The sequence below is a fragment of the Prionailurus viverrinus genome, chromosome B3, assembly GCF_022837055.1.
Source record: "Prionailurus viverrinus isolate Anna chromosome B3, UM_Priviv_1.0, whole genome shotgun sequence".
NCBI lineage: Eukaryota > Metazoa > Chordata > Mammalia > Carnivora > Felidae > Prionailurus > Prionailurus viverrinus.
In genome coordinates, this window is record NC_062566.1 from 132691841 (window position 1) to 132708079 (window position 16239).

The 16239-nt window shown below is 47.2% G+C and overlaps 1 protein-coding gene across 4 annotated transcripts in view; it reads right to left on the bottom strand.

Annotated features, from left to right (window-relative positions):
* The window catches only part of DDX24 (DEAD-box helicase 24), a 33854-nt gene extending 20350 nt beyond the window's left edge, over positions 1 to 13504 (bottom strand). For 2 of the 4 annotated variants that reach the window (XM_047862488.1, XM_047862487.1), the window contains exon 1: positions 13238 to 13504. The gene's annotated coding sequence lies outside the window, so the exon portion shown is untranslated. Of the gene's footprint in view, positions 1 to 1306; positions 1400 to 13237 lie in introns of those variants that run through there. The other 2 variants (XM_047862485.1, XM_047862486.1) reach the window with 1 other exon arrangement.
* Positions 13505 to 16239: the final 2735 nt, after the last annotated feature.

Genomic DNA, 16239 nt, shown 5'->3' on the forward strand with positions numbered 1-16239 from the left:
TCGGAGCCTGGAGCCTGTTTCCGATTCTGCGTCTCCCTCTCTCTCTGCCCCTCCCCCGTTCATGCTCTGTCTCTCTCTGTCTCAAAAATAAATAAACGTTAAAAAAAAAAAAAAGAAATAAACATTGGGGCACCTGGGTGGCTCGGTCAGTTAAGCGTTGGACTTTGGCTCAGGTCATGATTTCACAGTTCATGAGTTCGAGCCCCACGTCGGGCTCTGTGCTGACAGCTCGGAGTCTGGAGCCTTCTTCGGATTCTGTGTCTCCCTCTCTCTCTGCCCCTCCCCCGTTCATGCTCTGTCTCTCTCTGTCTCAAAAATAAATAAACATTAAAAAAAAAAAAAAAAGAAATAAACATCGGGGCACCTGGGTGGCTCGGTCAGTTAAGCATTGGACTTTGGCTCAGGTCATGATTTCACAGTTCATGAGTTCGAGCCCCACGTCGGGCTCTGTGCTGACAGCTCGGAGTCTGGAGCCTTCTTCGGATTCTGTGTCTCCCTCTCTCTGACCCTCCCCCGTTCATGCTCTGTCTCTCTCTGTCTCAAAAATAAATAAACATTAAAAAAAAAATTTTTTTTTAAAGAAATGAGAAGGCTTGGTGGGAGGGCATAGGAGGCCAGCTTTAGGATCCGGGCACAGACCTTTCCTCCCCCTCACGCCTCGCTCCAAGAAGGCAAAACGCCTATTCCACCATTCCGGCCTTTGCCCACCCAGCTTTGGCATTACATTTTAAGTCACTTAAAATACATTTCAACGGAGGCCGCTTGAGTGCAACTCGATCCATCTCCTCCCTTTCCAGAAAAGGCCAGGAAAAAGGACAGATCCTGGAAGGAAGGATAAAGGTGAAGCGTAGTTCAAATTTGGGCCTGTGGCGGACGTCTCACTCCCTGTGAGCCTCCGTGTCCTCGCCTGTAAAATGGGGATGACGAAGGGGTCTGTCTCAGGGGATCGGTACACCATTACCAGGTGGCGCACGTCAGCACCCGCTGGCCAAGGCGGCTGAGCGCTCGGCACGTCAGCACGCAAGGAGGCTTCCCCCACCGCACCTGCGACGCCACGACCGCAAACCACCGGCTTCCACGACGACGGCGGTGGGGGTGCTCAGGCCCAGAGGGGCGAGCTGCTCGGCCCCGCCTCAGGCACGACAAGCGCACGAAGCGGACAGACCGAGGCCACCACCGAGCCAGGAGGCCCACTGCAGGGGCCCCCGGCGCGGGGCCGACGGCCGCCCTCTCGGGGCCGAGAACCCAGCGGCTTAGACAGACCCGCAGCGGAAGCCCCGGGCCCGACCCCAGTCCCGGTACTGACCGCCTGGAGAAGCCGCCGCGGCTCCTTCGCACACGCCGGCGGACCGCCTCGCACACCCCCACCGCTCTCCCTCAGCTGCAGCGTCGTCCGCAGTTCCGGGGCGGGGCCTGTACTCACGGACGCATGCGCCCTGCGGCAGGAAGTCCCGCCCCCATCTAGGCGCCGCTACGTGATTCGCTACGGCTGCATCGCGGACTCCTGCAGGGCGAGGGCGGGGGCGGGGCGGGGGCGGGGCGGGGGCGGGGACACGGGGCGCCTGGCACTCCGAGAGGTGCGATTGCGTCTCGCACGCTGGGTAAGCGTCTCTGCCGTTCTGCGTCCAACGGGTTCAGTGTTGGCTCCTTGGCCGACAAGGAGCGCAAGTTTTCTTATATATTTTTTTAATATTTTTAACGTTTATTTATTTTTTAACGTTTATTTATTTTTGAGACAGAGAGAGAGCATGAACGGGGGAGGGTCAGAGAGAGAGGGAGACACAGAATCCGAAGCAGGCTCCAGGCTCCCAGCTGTCAGCACAGAGCCAGACGAGGGACTCGAACTCCCAAACTGCGAGATCATGACCTGAGCCGAAGTCGGACACTCAACTGACTGAGCCACCCAGGCGCCCCTCTTGCATTCTTGGTCTAGCTTCGGTGCACTGGCTCCCCACGAATGAAGTACCTAGTGCGTGCCTGGAGCCTTTTGCAAACGTTTTAGCATCTAATTTGCAGCCCCAACCAGCCTGTATCGGAGGGGCTGTTTTGTCAAGTTTTTTCATGCCTCGCCTGTTGCTCACTGATGGTCAGGCCACGTTGCCCTGTCTCCAAAGCTCAAGCTTTAATCACCAAGCTAGATTGGCTCCTTTGTTATATGCAGAGAAATCGGCTTCACGGTAGATGATGTTCCTTTCAACGTGGGCATCACCACACCACCTGGGAAACATTTCCCATATGGTGTCCCTGTCTGGTGATCTTGGAAAGTCCTAAAGGAATTCATAAAGTTTAGGTCAAGTGAGCCTCCCCACCCCATCTTGGAACCTCCAGGGGACAGAACTTAATTCATTTCTTGAGGAAAATTGCCAGGGTCCCCAAGAGGCTGGATGGCATAAAGCCTGTGCCCAAGTGGTGTCTGAAGGAGTCTGATGCCTAGAGACTGAAGCTGTCTAGATGACACTGTGACGAGGAAGGGTGCATGTCCCTACTACATGGCAGGAAAAAGGGTCCTGTCCCCTCTGAGCTAGTTACACACGTTGGAGGATTGCAGCATTGTCCTGAGAGAACCTTGCCTAACAGGGCTGTGTGGTGGGAAAAGGGTCCTCAACAGAAACAGGCTAGAAATAGAGCCCCTGTGGTGGGACTTGGGGGACCTGTCGAGGGGTCAAAATGGGGCATGGTGGAGATTCTCAATGGAGGCCTCTGAAAAACTGACAAAAGCATCTGTATTAGGGTTCTCCAGAGAAATAGAGGCAACAGGATATGTATATACAGAGAGAAATTTATTTTAAGAGAGTGGCTCACAGTGATTGTGGAGGTTTGACATATCCAAACTCAGATAAGGTAGGCCAGCCAAAGAGTCCAAAGGCAGCCAATGGGCAGAATCCTTTCTTACTGAGGGGATGCAGTCTTTGTTTTATTAAAGCCTTCAACTGGTTAGATGGGGCCCACCATCACTGTGGAAGGTAATCTGTGTTCCTCAAAATCCACAGATTTAAATGCTAATGTAATCCAAAAAGACACCTTCACAGAAACATCTAGAATAATGTCCGACGGAATATCCAGGCACAGTGGCCCATCCCAGTGGAGGCAGGAAATTAACCATCAGAGCATGCCAGGAGAGAAAAGGGTAGTTTTTGTTGGGACGTCTTCCATGGTGGAGGAGACAACTCTGAGGGACAGCCAAGACAGATTTGCAAGCACCAGCTAAGTTAAGGTAGTCTTTTGCCCCTTTATTCCTTGCAGCTTTGCTCAGTTGACCCTGAAGTCACCAAAAGCAGCTGCATGGGGAGGAAGTAAAAGAGGGGTGAGGAGCAGATTACTTCCCCTCTCCCCAGCTCTTTGTTTCAGAGCCTGGATCAGACCTAAGCCGGGGAAAAGAGAGAAGTTATAAATTTGCACGTGAGGTGGAAATTTTGACATCGTGTCAGATGGCATTTTTGGGTCTTCTTTTTTTCACAAGACAACGGGGTGTTGTTCCCCCTGATTATTATGGATGAGACATTAAAATGGCATTCTGTCTGAGTCCATTTTTTAGTGAAGGCACAAATACTGAGAAGAAAATGTAAGTGCAGAGTTTCCTTGCTTGGTTCCTTGGAGAGTGTTAGACCTAGCAAGGAAATTGTCTCAACATCAGTTTCAGGACACTTAGCTCAAAGCCTGCTTCAAAGTACAAAAGGATCGAAATTGAAGAGGCTGGGAGAGAGAATGTCTTTGCTGAACATTGCTTAAAACTTGTGGCCAAGGTTGAGTGAAATATAATTCAGACTTACAATAATTTAGTTCAACAAGCATCTCCTTCTTTAGGATTCCCTGAGTGTTCTGTATAGAGTACTTTCAGCTCTGTATTTGATTGGGAGATTTACCTTCTTGTCTTCTCTTAGGTTACAAGTTCCCCAAGGAATTCCCCTCAGCTTTGTCTTGGTGTCCCCTAAAATATCTAGTCCGTGTCTGGCTGACTTAGGGGGTCATAGCTGTTTGTGGATGAATGAATGAGAAAACAGTTGACCTTAGCTTGAAGACAGGTTCCCCCTATCCACTTTTGTCATTGAACCCAGCACCAAAAGTGACAATGAGTACTGACCTCGTCAGATAGTATCTGTTCATAGTTCATAGCAGCTTTATTTGTTACAAAAACTAGAAACAACCAAAATGTCCTAAGATAGGTGAATGGTTAAAGTGTGGTATGCGGTAATCATTTTGTGATATCTACATATATTAAGCCGTTAGGTTGTACACCTTAAACTTATACAATGTTGTGTGTCAATTATATCTCAATAAAGCTGGGGGGGAGGAACCTATGGTACATCTATTCAACATTAGAAAGGAATGAACTGGTGGTACACACAACTTGGATGGATCTAAAGGGCATCATGTCGAGTGAAAAAAGCCCACGTCTAAAGGGCATATCGCAGGGGTGCCTGGGTGGCTCCGTCGGTTAAGCGTCTGACTCTCTTGGTTTCAGCTCAGGTCATGAACTCACGGTTCGTGAGTTCGAGCCCCACATGGGGCTCTGTGCTGACAGTCCAGAGCCTGCTTGGGATTCCTTCTCCCTCTCTCTCTGCCCCTCCCTTGCTCTCCCTCTCTCTCTCTCTCTCTCTCTCTCAAAATAAATAAACTTCAAAAAATTAAATAAACGGCATATAACAGTCTTGAAAAGACAAAATTATAGGACGGAGAACAGATTAGCAGTTCCCAGAGATTAGGAAGGAGGACATGGTTAGAGGGCGAGTGTGACTCAAAAGGAGTAGCACAAGGGAAATCTTTGCGGTGACGGGATAGTTCTGTGTCTTGATTGAAATTGTGGTTACACGTGTAATAAAATGACGGGACTCTACACACACCTCCTACCAATGCAAATCTCCTAGTTTTGATCTTGGATTAGCACTACAGGTGATGTAGTCACCGGAGGAAATTGGGTGAAGGGCGCGTAGAACCTCTCGGTACCAGCTTTGCAACTCCCTGTAATTCTACAATTACTTCAAAATTAAAAAGTTTTTGAAAAAACTACATTGCTCACATTGTATTCTTACCAAAAACTGTTTAACCTGAATCTAATCACGAGGACACAGTCAGGCAGATCTGGATTGTGGAATATTCTATCAGACGACTGGCTTCTTCAACACAGTCATGGAAAACGAGACAAATCTAGGGTACCACTTTTATTCAGCATAGTACTGGAAGTCCTAGGCATCCAAATTGGTAGGGAAGAAGTAAAACTTTAGTATTTGCAGATGACATGATGCTGTCTATAGAAAACCCTAAAGACACCACCAAAAAACTACCAGAACTGATCAATGAATTCAGTAAAGTTGCAGGATACAAAGTTAATATACAGAAATCTGTTACATTTCTACATGGTAAATAATGAAGCGGTAGAAAAAGAAACTAAGAAAATAATTTCATTTATACTTTGCACCAAAAATAATAAAATACCTAGGAATAAACTTAACCAAAGAGGCGAACGACCTGTGCTCTGAGAACTATAAACATTGATGGAAGAAATCAAAGACAACACAAAGAAATGGAAAGACATCCCATGCTCATGGATTGGAAAGAGTGAATATTGTTAAAATGTCTGTACTACCCAAAGCAATCTACACACTTAATGCAATCCCTATCAAAATACCAACAGCATTCTTTACAGAACTAGAACAAGTAATCCTAAAATTTTTATGGAACCACAAAAGACCCCAAGTAGCCCAAGCCATCTCGGAAGAGAAAAACAAGACTGAAGGTATCGTAATTCCAGACTTCAAGTTATATGACAAAACTGTAGTAATCAAAACAATATGGGGCGCCTGGGTGGCGCAGTCGGTTAAGCGTCCGACTTCAGCCAGGTCACGATCTCGCGGTCCGCGAGTTTGAGCCCCGCGTCGGGCTCTGGGCTGATGGCTCAGAGCCTGGAGCCTGTTTCCGATTCTGTGTCTCCCTCTCTCTCTGCCCCTCCCCCGTTCATGCTCTGTTTCTCTCTGTCCCCAAAATAAATAAACGTTGAAAAAAAAAAATTTTTTTTTTTAAAAAAATTTAAAAACAAAAAACAAAAAAAAACCAATATGGTACTGGCCCCAGAATAGACACATAGGTCAATGGAACAGATGAGAAAACCCAGAAATAAACACACAATTATATGGTCAATTAATCTTCAACATAGGAGGAAAGACTATCCAATGGGAAAAAGACAGTCTAATTCAACAAAGAGAGCGCTGTCCAGTTGGGAAAACTGGACAGCAACATGTAGAAGAATGAAAACTGGACCACTTTCTTACACCGTACACAAAAATAAACTCAAAATAGATTAAAGACCTAAATGTGAAACTTGAACCCATAAAAATCCTAGAAGAGTGCACAGGCAGTAATTTCTCTGACATAGGCAGTAGTAGTATCTTTCTAGAAATGTCTCCCGGGGCCAGGGAAATACAAGCAAAAATAAACTGGCGGGACTACATCAAAATAAAAAGCTTCTGTACAGCAAAGGACACAAAACTAAAAGGCAACCTGCTGACTGGGAGAATATATTTGCAAATGACATATCCAATAAAGGGTTAGTATCCAAAATATAGGAAGAACTGATACAACTCGGGGCACCGGGTGGCTCATTCTTTTAAGCTTCCAACTCTGGCTCAGGTCACGATCTGGTGGTTCATGAGTTCAAGCCCTGCATAAGGCTCTCTGCTGTCAGCACAGAGCCTGCTTCAGATTCTCGATCTCCCTCTCTCTCTGCCTCTCCCTTGCTCTCTCTCTCAAAAAATATATAAACTTAAAAAAAAAAAAAACTCAAAAAGAACTGATACAACTCAACACCCAAAAAACAAATAATCCAATTAAAAAAACGGGCAGAAGACGTGAACAGACATTTCTCCAAGGAAGACATCCAGAGGGCCAACAAACACATGAAAAGGTGCTCAGTATCACTCATCACCAGGAAAATACAGATCACTAGAATGAGCTATCACCTCACACCTGTTAGAATGGCTAAACTCAAAAACACAATGAACAACAGGTGTGGGCGAGGATGTGGCGAAAAAGGAACCTTCATGCGCTCTTGGTGGGAATGCAAACTGATGCAACCACAGTGGACAACAGTATGGAGTTGCCTCAAAAAGTTAAAAATAGAACTACCTTAGGATGCAGTAATTACACTACTGTTTACCCAAAAAATACAAAAACATGAATCCAAAGAGATACACACAGCCCTATATTTATTGCAGCATTATTTACATTAGCCAAAATTTAGAAGCAACCTAAATGTCCAACAGACGAATGGACGAAGACGATGTGGTATATGTACACACAATGGAATATTACTCAGCCATAAAAAAGACTGAAATCTTGCCATTTGCAGCAACATGGATGGACGAAGAGGGTATTATGCTACGTAAAATAAATCCGTCAGAGGAAGACAAATACCATCTGATTTCACACATACGTGGAATTTAAGGAATAAATAGGCAAAACAAACAAGACCATGAGAGGCAAACCAAGAAACAGACTTTTAACTATAGAGAACAAACTCATGGTTACCAGACGGTGGGGGGATGGGAGGTGCATAAAACTGGTGATGGAGATTAAAGGGCACGCTTATCATAATGATCCAGGTTTTAGAGGCCTGAAGCTTACATAATTGGGGAGGGAGAGCTCTTTTAAAAAAATTATAGTTACAATGTCATCCAAAACCAGGGGAGTAGGGCTGAGGGAAGTCCGATTGGAAAGAGACAACTGTCTTAACCAATTACTTTTAGAATATCATACTTTTGCAAATAGTGAGGCTAGTGATGTGAGCACATGACCAGAATCGCTCTCGGGGTCTTAGAAGGAGCCAGCACAAGCAAGGGTCCCCGAGCTCAGATTTCTTTTTTCACTCCGTGGCAAACCTGCCTTTGCTTCTATCATCAGTGGTGGCACAGAATTCTATTTTGTGGAGGCACGAAATTTTTACTCCATATTCCCTATTGTTTCAAACAATTGGCTTGCTGTCATCAGTAACACCATGATGACCATTCACGGGCTGATATTTTTGTGCGTGTGTCTGACTCTTTTCTTAAAATGAGTTCCAAGACGCAAAATTTCTGAGTCAAATGGAATGGAAGCTTTTATTATCTGTCTCGTGTTGCTAGCCGGAAAGTATGCCTCAGAATACACACCACCCAGCACAGCAGGAGAGGGTTCGCCTCGCTTTGCCCAGGCAAACACTGCGTGTTTTCAGTTAATTACTACCTGCAGCAGATATTGAAGAGGTTCTCAATCATCTCTCTTTCATCCCCTGTTCTAAATTCTCCACGACGGAGAGCTAACATCCATGTTCCCCAGACTCCCATGTAGCACCAGTTCTGTGCATAACCTGGATCGTGCCACATAGTCCCCCCTGTGCCAGAACTGGAAAGTGGGAGGGGGACAGGGCTTTAGCTGCCAATCACAGTAGTGGGACCTTGGTTTCCAGAAACAGCAGGATGCTTAAGACCTGAGCCCAAATCAAGAGTTGGATGCTTAACCGACTGAGCCACCCAGACACCCCTTGATGTCTGTTTCTTGATGCTGGTAGTGGTTACTGCACCGTTGGTGGTCCAGATCTTCAGTGTCATTCTGAGGATGGAATTTCAACCTTGAACCTCCTCCTCCAATCTTGAAACTATTTGAAGGCACCTAATTCCCTGTGTTAAAACCCATTGTGCTTAAGTGAGCTGGAGTGACTTATGCTACCGTAGTTAAACCTTGACTAATAAACCAATAATAGATGCCACACACACACACACACACACACACGTACGCACACACACACACAGTTATCTGCTTTAAAAAGCAATTTTACTATTAGTGAGATTGCACATCTTTTCATATATTTATTGGCCATATGTAATTCTCTCCTTGGAGACTACCTCTTCTTGTCTTCGGGTTTCTTTTTGGAGAAAGTTCTTTTCAAGGGCACCTGGGTGGCTCCATCAGTTAAGTGTCCGACTCTTGATCTCAGCTTGGGTCTTGATCTTAGGGTCATGAGTTCAAGCCTCATGTCAGACTCCATGCTGGTCATGGAGCCAACTTAAAAAAAGAATAAGGAAGAAAGAAAATAAATAGTTCCTTTCAAAAACTGATTCATAAAAACGCTTGACAATGCAGAAAGTAACAGTGCAAAGGTTTGGGATTTTTTTTCCCCCTTGGTAGGTCACTTGCTCTCATCCTTGTTCATGGTGCTTTTAATGGCAGATGTCGTCTGATGGAACCACTTTTTCCTGTCCCACAGGTTGTCTTTCTAGTTGTCTTCTAGTGACAGGAAATTCAGAGAAACCACTTTGCCTGTTTCTCCCCATGGGGAATGTCCTTGATGTCATGAATGCCGCCAGGAAGGCAGAGCCAATACCAACCCATCCAGAGACTTTTCCTGCAAGCTAGCTCTGCAAACCTCTCCCCCGCTTGTCCCAAGGACGGTGGTTATGCAGGATCTCAGTGAGACTGGAGCAGTTTTTGCCAAACTGTTCGGGTTGCTGTTCCAAAGCTAAAGAGGGCTGGGCCGGGCCCTGGGTCTGGCCACCTCATTTCCTTGTGTTGCATAAGAGGCAAAGCCTCATTGCTAAGGACAATCAAGGATGTCCTGCCCCCCGATTCTGCCATTTCTTTCATTTCCTGCCCCTCCTTTACTCCTCAACCTCACACTGAGATTCTCGCTTTCCTCTCTCTCCTCCTTATTCATGTGCCCATTCAAAACCCACTTACAGAGCTCCTGAGTACTAACCCAAGAGAAAAAGACGGAAAATCTATCCTTCCGTGGAACTTATTCCACTAGAAACAGTAAATGGAATAATAGGTCTATTTTCTGAGTGTCCCTGTGTCACCACCACACTCAGGCACATCAAGACTAATGAACTGTTCCCAGGTCACAACTAGCAAGGATTCCAACCCAGGCCATTGGCTCAGAGATCATGCTGTTAACCACCAACCCATGCTTCCATATGGGATTAGGGCCGCGTTCCTTTCAGTTCTGAGCTCTGTTCCCTTTGCATTGAGCTCCCCCATCTAAGTGGCTTTCTAGTCCCAGGTCTGGCAGGTCATCTAGAGCTGGCAGACAATTCTATCCGGAGCTTGAGTCTCTGGCCCTTGGTTCAGGTCGCAATTCCCCAGCTCTTTGGGATTCCTTTCCGGAGTTGCAGTCTGCAGTCCCCACTTCCTGGTCTGCTGGTTTCGTCCACAATGGAATTGCTGGTGGGGTGCACTACCTCTCTTGGCCCGTCACCTCTTGGTTCCCGCTGGCGGGCTTAGGCACACACGTTCATGCACCTTATGTAGATAAAAGCTATTGCTAACAGGCGTCTCCAAAGCCGAAAAGCCACAAAAATTGGTGGGCACGGGTCAAGAACCTAAGAGCTATCAGAGCAATCACTCCCAAACCCAAAGGATAGCGCACCTATCCTGCGCTAGGATAAGTGGGTCACGGCACAGGTTAAATTGACACTAGGTCACCGGCCAGCCTCAAAATTTCCATGCGGCGAGGAACACTGTAAAACACTGTACAATCCTCAACCCAGCTGCACACCCCTTGCAGGGATTTGTTCAGCCCTGGGAAGCCCAAAGTCTTAGCCAAAAATATCCTTAAACTCTAAAGAGTCACGTGATCCATTTTCTGGCACACCTGCTTTTTTTTTTTTTAACGTCTAAGAACTGTAGTCCCGGAAGCTAGAAGGATCTGCCAAAGTGGCAAAGTCTTTACTAAGCTTATTTTGTGTCCTGAGAAATTGTCTTGGTAACCATCAGGTTGGGCGCCCCAAACTGTGGCTAGATAGAAACATGGATTGCACCCCTTTTTCGGCTAGGGTCCTAGCAAACTGCTGCTAGCCCTTGAGGAAAATTACAATGGCCACCACAAGGAACGTTCCAATTAGATAAGATCATTTAAGAAGTGCACTTAAAAGTCCTTAGGGGCGCCTGGGTGGCGCAGTCGGTTGAGCGTCCGACTTCAGCCGGGTCACGATCTCGCACTCCGTGAGTTCGAGCCCCGCGTCGGGCTCTGGGCTGATGGCTCAGAGTCTGGAGCCTGTTTCCGATTCTGTGTCTCCCTCTCTCTCTGCCCCTCCCCCGTTCATGCTCTGTCTCTTTCTGTCCCAAAAATAAATAAACGTTGAAAAAAAAAATTTTTTTTTAAAAGTCCTTAAATTAAAAAAAAAAAAAAAAGTCTCCAAATTAGGGGCGCCTGGGTGGCTCAGTTGGTTAAACATCTGACTCTTGATTTCAGTTCAGGTCTTGATCTCACGGCTCAGGGGTTTGAGACCAGCATCAGGCTCTGTGCTGACAGCTCAGAGCCGGGAACCTGCTTTGGATTCTGTCTCCCTCTCTCTCTGCCCCTCCCCTGCTCGTTCTCTGTCTCTCAACAAAATAAATAAACGTTAAAAAACAACAACAACAAAACCTTGTAAATGTTAAGAAAAAAAAAAAAAAAAAAAACCTTGTCAAATTCTGGTAAATATCAGAGCAGCAGATTGGGCTAAAGGTGAAAATTGCTACCAGAGTCAGCTCTCTTGGATCTCTGCCTGCAGTACCTTGTAGAAAAAAGAACACAAAGTATCTTTTGCACCTTCTCTGAGAGTGCCTCTGGAGTCCAAGGGGTTTTTTTTCAATATAAGACAGAGAAACTAGAGGCACCTCATGGAAAGAACTGGTTTTTACTTACACCCCCATCTTACACACGCCTTATGGTTCAGATCATGAATGTCCTCCCTGTAAAGGTCAAGGAGTTAATGATTTCTTTGGGGTCTTCTAGCACAATCGATAACACCTAAGCAGTGACTGGGCCAGGTAGTCATTTGGATGTACATTTTCCAAGACCTCTGACTCCAGACACCTTGACCCCAGGACCCCTGGCTCCAGGGCATAAGTGACTTGTGGAGGACACCCGAGCACTCATGCTCGTTTTGACCAGTTCCTGGATGCCTGAGAAGACATGTACGCTGGACCACATCCTCAGGAAAAACCCTAGACCCCAAGCAAAGGGGAATCTCCCTCTCTCTCTCTTTCCTTTCCCTTGTGAGTCTCCCAGACAGTCCATCTGTTATACTCTATCACTTACCCTATTCAATAAACTCTGCTCTCGCTTCTGCTCAGCCTGTGTTTGATTTCTACCCTGTGTGATGCCAAGGACCATCTTGGCTGATCCTTTGGGATCCTCTCTGGGTCCCCGGACCCAGTCAGCCTGCATCAAATCCTGCCAGAAATGTTTACTGTTTGTCTCAGCTTAAAAACAAACAAACAAACAAACAAAAGCTACACAGTAGTGCTGCGGTCAGAAATTGGCCAAGTTGCAAAACATGCTACAAAAATTTTTTCAATGTTTATTTATTTTTGAGAGAGACAGAATGAGCAAGGTGGGGAGGGGGGCAGAGAGAGAAGGAGACACAGAATCCAAAGCAGGCTCCAGGCTCTGAGCTGTCAGCAAAAAGCCCCATGCGGGGCTTGAACCTGTGAACTGCGAGATCATGGCCTGAGCGGAAGTTGGATGCTCAACAGACTGAGCCACCCACGTGTACCTGTTAAAAAAAATTTTTAACCTTCCTCCCCTAAGCTAAAATGAAACTAAGTACCCAGAAGGAAAGTAAAACCTTCCCAAGCCTTTGTAAAAGTATTTACTGAAACAGATAAAGTAGTTAGATGGGTGGACCAACCTGTGATATTTAAACTGCAACCTGGGGCACCTGGGGCGCCTGGGTGACTCAGTCGGGACAGTTCAGAGCCAGGAGCGTGCTTCAGATTCTGTGTCTCCCTCTCTCTCTGCCCCTCCCCAGCTCGTGCTCTGTCTGTCTCTGTCTCAAAAATAAACATTTAAAAAAATTAAAAAAAAAAAGTCAGGGACAAAACTGCTCACGGCTACCCAGTCGTGAGCCCTCTCACTCTTGAGTTGGGCTTTTTCTCAATAAATTCAGTTGCTTTGCTCACTCCCTGTTGTCTGCAAGATTCATTCTTGGACTCCGTGAGACAAGGACCAGCATCCTGTAACATTGGCAGACCTCTGGCTCCCGCTGGTTCTCAGTTCTAGATGGGTCATCAGCCGGTGCCGGTCTCGGTGACACCTGGTCTGCACTACAACACAGCTGACCGCTCACATCCCCGCCTAACATGAATGACTACTGCGTCTTGCTGTCTACATCCAGTTTGGCGCCCCCTCCCCATCCCCCCCCAACACACAATGTCTATTGCCTGGCGAGCCCGAAAGCCTAACAGTTCTATTACAGTTTCGTTTTCCAGTAAAAACAAAACCTACCTCATTGGCTGTGCTTCAGTCAGAAGGGAGTCGTGTTATAAATATCCTGAGTCATATCTTCTGGAAACACATCCAAGGTTTCAGGCTCAGACTTCTGGGTCCGAGACCCGTTTTGAGAAAATCTGCTTCTCTGGGTAATACAGGGAGGGCTGGGCAGGGGCTCTTTCCCCTGACCTCCGAGGGCAGGTGGGCGGGGGCTCCGTGAGTGGGAGGGAAGCTCTTGTGGATCCATTTGGTGAAGGTTCTTTTGTTCAGCATCACGGCAGTTGGGGTGGGGAGGGGAGGGACTCCAGCCCCAACCGCCCCTGGGCTCTGGGGCTCTGACACGATGAGCCTTGTTTGAGCCTGGGTGACAATTGGCTAAGCAGGGGTCGGGAGGAACCAAATCGGAACCATTCCAAGCCCAGGCTTTGGAAGCAGCTGGACTTGGGGCAGATCACCTGCCAGCTCTGTGGCAGAGATGTGTTGTCAATCTATAAAATGGGGATCGTAAGCTCTCTTTTCTCATCATCTTAAGTGAGGAGATGACGCAAGAACAGAAACCTAGAGCAACTTGACTACAATCTATGCCTTTAAGGCGTAATTGGTTCTTATTTCCTAATTCTGGCTCTTTTAAACGGCTCTGTGGAACTTTAGGAAAGTCCTGGGAAGAGCTGAGAAGTTGGTGCTGGGGTTTTGGGGAGGAAGGAAGCAGCCTGGTTGGAGAAATGAAGTCCACTCGCCAGCCTCCCTTAACCCTTTCCAGGCTGCTGCCTGGTGGAGTTTTGAAGTGATGGGGGGGGTCCAGAACTGACGGCCAAGAAAGAATTCTTGAAGAAGTCTTTGGTCCAGAAAGGGTGATTTTAGGAAAGCACGGGGGGGCAGGAGAACTGCCCTGGAGTTGTGCAGGTTAACTGGTTATATGCTATGGAGTTGGGGCCGATAAAGTCAAGATAAAGTTTCTTTTAAAAAAAATTTTTTTAGGGGCGCCTGGGTGGCGCAGTCGGTTGGGCGTCCGACTTCGGCCAGGTCACGATCTCGCGGTCCGTGAGTTCGAGCCCCGCGTCAGGCTCTGGGCTGATGGCTCAGAGCCTGGAGCCTGTTCCCGATTCTGTGTCTCCCTCTCTCTCTGCCCCTCCCCCGTTCATGCTCTGTCTCTCTCTGTCCCAAAAATAAATAAAAAACGTTGAAAAAAAATTTAAAAAAAAAAAAATTTTTTTAATGTTTATTTATTTTTGAGAGAGAGAGTGAGGGAGGGGCAGAGAGAGAGAGAGACATAGAATCGGAAGCAGGTGAGCTGTCAGCCCAGAGCCTGACGTGGGGCTCAAACTGAAGGTGATGTCATGACCTGAGCCAAAGTCCGTGCTTAATGGACTGAGCCACCGAGGCACCCCACAAGAGGAAGTTTCTTAAAGGGATTTCCTCATGCCAAAGAAGACTCACAGATTACTGGAGGCCTAGCTATTGTCAAACTAAAGTGGATTTTCCCTCTGGCAAGGCATTAGCATTAAGATAGTAGGGAGGTCCTGGAGATTAGCCAATAATAAGATGGCCCCTTTCTTGAAGTATTACTAAAATATTTGTAAACTAAAGGAGACTCTAATCAGTTTAACCTTTTGTTTTCTGACCTGTCCTTTGTTCTTGGGCTGCTGGGAGTGCCTGAGGAATATATTTCACTCAGATCCCACCTGGGAGTGGTTTGTGGGGTGTTAGCTTGCCTTATGCTCCCTTATCACTGTCGTTAGAAGCTCAGAACAGCCCCTCGGGACCGCTTGAACCCCTTGAGTTTTCAAAGCTGTAGGCACACCCCCAGTTCTGGTGTTCTCCTCCCCCCCATCCAACTCCACCCTGTTAAAAAAGAAACAAACCCAGACTGGATTCATTGCCCGCCCCCCCGCCCCCCAACAGCGCACCAAGACTTAATTACAATTTCAACCTCTCCCAGGAATGTGACCTTTTAAGAGTCCATCTGTCCTTTCCTGATCAGCCCTAGTGAAGTCATCTGCCAGGTACAAACCCTGACGTTCCCTTCTCCTGAAAAAGATGTCCCGGCCTGAAACAATCCTTTTCTTTTGCTAATGATGTCTTGCCTCACTCTCCTTCTTACAGGAAAGCCTTCATTTTTATGCAGCTTCTCAGGGCATCTCTCTACTTGCTAGATGGGCTGTTGCCCTGTAACTGGGGTGCGGGGGTTCAAGAGCACCTGGCTCTGGGGGTGGGGGCAGAGCCCAAACAGATCTGGCTTGGCCACTCACCACTGGCAACATCCAAAAGCAGAGAGATGAGCAGTGGAGAAACAAGAAAGGGATTTATTTCAGTGAGGCCACCATCAGGAAGACAGTGGACTACTGTCCCAAAGGCCATCTCTAAAGTGCCAAAATACTTCAAGGTTTAGATATGGAAAATGTGGACAAAGTCCGTGAGTACTGCAGATGGTCAGTAAAGGTCAGGTCCTCACTGTCTTGGGGTCAGTCTTGGGGTCTTTATTGCTGGAGGGGATAGTTTCCGGTTCTCACAGCAGGATGCTTGGCCCACAGTCTCCAGCCTGAGTTGAAAGATGAGCTGTTGGGGCACCTGGGTAGCTCCGTGGGTTAAGTGTCCAACTTCAGCTCAGATCGTGATCGCAAGATCACATGATCTCATGGTTCATGAGTTCGAGCCCCGCATTGGGCTCTGTGCTGATAACTCAGAACCTGGAGCCTACTTTAGATTCTGTGTCTCCCTCTCTCTCTGCCCCTCCCCTGCTGCTTGCGCTTTGTCTCTCTCTCTCTCAAAATTAAACATTAAAAACAATTAAAAAAAAAAAAAGATGGGGGCGCCTGGGTGGCGCAGTCGGTTAAGCGGCCGACTTTAGCCAGGTCACGATCTCGCGGTCCGTGAGTTGGAGCCCCGCGTCAGGCTCTGGGCTGATGGCTCAGAGCCTGGAGCCTGTTTCCGATTCTGTGTCTCCCTCTCTCTCTGCCCCTCCCCCCATTCATGCTCTGTCTCTCTCTGTCCCAAAAATAAATAAACGTTGAAAAAAA